The sequence below is a fragment of the Scatophagus argus genome, chromosome 16, assembly GCF_020382885.2.
Source record: "Scatophagus argus isolate fScaArg1 chromosome 16, fScaArg1.pri, whole genome shotgun sequence".
NCBI lineage: Eukaryota > Metazoa > Chordata > Actinopteri > Scatophagidae > Scatophagus > Scatophagus argus.
Window position 1 is genome coordinate 1,785,039 of NC_058508.1, and position 2,941 is coordinate 1,787,979.

Genomic DNA, 2,941 nt, shown 5'->3' on the forward strand with positions numbered 1-2,941 from the left:
GTGATAATATAAAATAATATAATATATATAATATAAGAATAAAAAAGAAACAGCTTAGACTGTTGCAGTTTCTGAGACTGATTGCAGAACAATAATCCTATCAGATAAAACAGGCTTGTCTAAATGAATGGACAAGACCTAAAATGATGAAGTGTGCTCTCTGGTGACTGGTGACAAAAGCATCGTGTATTCCCTCAAATACTTAGAAATTTCTATTAGTGCATCATTAAGAGCATCTTGACAGAGACCATCAAAGCCTGGTACAGAAAGAGCATCGCACAAGACCAGAATGCCCTACAAAAATTAGTGGTTTAACTGAACAGACCATAAGTGGTGCTCTACCCAACAAAAGTGTATTTGCACCAGGGACTGTAACAATGAGGCTAAGGATCCTATCTACCCAAATAAAGTATTTTCTGCAGTATGGAACATGGTACTGGATACTCCAGGAGATAGAAAAGGAGCATCTTCAAATAAAAGACACTACACCACCACCCACAAGACTAGGTACCTCTGTCAGCAGAAAGCTGAAATATTATGTCGACTTGTGCGCTACTTAGGCAAGTGGTGACATGCCGGCAATAGATTTTTTTTTATCGCCTAATCCGCTATGTTTATCTAATGAAGTCAGAGAATTCATGAATAAACCATTTGCAATATACGAACTGAAGCAATTAAAACTGTGTTCTTCTTCTCATGCTATTCTCTTTGCCCCATGATGTCTTTCTTATCCGAAGTCTTAATATTAGCTGTGGGAGAACAACAATTTCCCAAATAATTCTCTCAGGTCACAGTGTCAGTTGTTCACAAAACAGAAAAGGCACTTCCTAAATGATTATTTTCTTGTGTGTTTTAATGTCGGAAGTGACTGAACAGCGGGTTTTGAAATATGTTTATAAATCTTGGACTCCCTCGTAACAGTGGAAGTACTTCTGTGTGAGACATTTGGAATTCAGGACCATCAGTTTCCATCATCAGATTGTTTGTGTCAGTGAGGAGCATTTCTGACATCAACTAGAGACTCCATGGACGAAGACATTCAAGTGCATTTATATTCCTGATCCCACTCACAGGTATTTTGACATTTACTAATGTTAACAGTTTTACTGCTGGTTGACAGATGGCTATATTCAGCCTTTCCATGAGACTTTTGTGCCCCCAAAATATGATGATTATGTGATTAGCAGAAGTGGAGCTCATCAAGCGCATTGGTCTGATAAATTTCCAGTCTTTCAAGAGAGAGGGAACTGTTTTTGGCTTTATAGAGACCCTCTAAAGCAATTCTTGACAAACTGGCTGAGTGCACCTCTCAGTGTGGCGCTAATCCTACAAACGAGAACCTATTGCAACTGCTGACTCAAAGCCACCCTTCCCTTAAAAAACGTAACGCATTTTTTTTCAAGATAATGAAGTATTTTTGCAGTCACTTTAGTACTGGATTATTCGACTGATCATGGTCTCTGGATGTGCAGTGTTTATTAAAATACCAATTTTTGCCCTGCATGCATTTTTTGACTGCATGTAAAACTGTGAAAAATATGTGACTTTTGATTTGCACTCCACACCACATTGACATTTCAGCAGTGTGGTTGTGGTTCATCCTTTCTGGCCATCACACAATAGGAAAATCTAAGATTTAAAAACAGTCATACATGAGTGAGTAGGTTGCTGGTGATCATCCAGAATTCGTAGAACTGGAGTCACAAACTTGACTCTTGGAGTTACATTTCTAAACAAAGAGTATGTGCCATGCTCGTCAGTGATGGATTCCAGAGAATCACAAGAAGCTTCATAGCAAAGAATGACTTGTAAACCTGAAACTAGCAAAGCTAGTTGCAGATATGAAGATCAAATGCATTTATTACATGCTTTGACAGATGTAAAGTTCCTTATTCCAAAAGAGGGACAACATTTACATTTTAGCTCAGTATTGACTGAGCCTACATTATTTTTCTGTATTTCATCTTGGCTGTGGCATATCCCCATTCAGATCAGTTTCATTGACATATTTTGGCTTGAGGGAGTGAGATCACTGGCCCTCGAAGACACCTACTGATGAATCAAAGCTAAAATCGATGAGAAAATTCTTTGACCAGATGCACCAAATGGAATGAGTCAGAAAGATGCAAGTTTAAGCATCTATTTCTTTGTAAGTACTGAGGGTACAACATTTTTTAGAGCATAGATGTGAGTAATAATTTTAAAAACAAATTTGCCAAAAATGTACTGTAATTATATGTAACTAGTATATGCTCTGTTATCATGTTTATGGCTTTGATGTCAGAGTTCAGTGTTACAACAATTTCTTATTTTGAGCTTTACTAAAATCTACTCAATGTATAATATAGGAGATACATCATAATTCCAGTATGGGTACATATCAGTGCCTTTACTTTAACTCTACTCTAATCTTCATTCATTCATAACTCAGAAATGAATCTAACAAAGCATTTTGGCATCTGATTTTGAGACCAACAAGTAAACATTAAGATATAGTCCAAAACGGGCATAGCAGCATCTGTGTAAATGGCTGTGTTTATTCGAAATAGCATTCCACTGTTACAGTGCGTCAGGATGGCCGAGTGGTCTAAGGTGCCAGACTCATGGATAAGCTCCTTCTGCTGAGACCGGACTTCTGGTTTCCGAATGGAGGCGTGGGTTTGAATCCCACTTCTGACACATCATTTTCTTGAATTTCCCTTGGGATCATCTATCTATCTATCTATCCATCCATCTATCCATCCATCCATCTACAGTCTGCACGGTCACCATTTAGGGCTATTCCCACAGAGTGCCTGTGAATCCAGACATGCATGAAAGGTGATGAAACGTTATGATTGCTTTCCAGACCCTCAGAGCTTCAAGGATGCAATTAATATCAACTGAGCTGAAAGGATGAGGCAGAAAATATTCTTTATTTTCCTTGATGTCAACAAATACC

The 2,941-nt window shown here is 38.1% G+C and overlaps 1 non-coding gene across 1 annotated transcript; it reads left to right on the top strand.

Moving 5' to 3' along the window:
• Positions 1-2,568: 2,568 nt before the first annotated feature.
• On the top strand, positions 2,569-2,679 carry trnam-cau. The gene is made up of 2 exons: positions 2,569-2,606; positions 2,634-2,679. It is a non-coding gene; the product is annotated as a tRNA-Met (tRNA).
• The last annotated feature ends 262 nt before the right edge of the window (positions 2,680-2,941 follow it).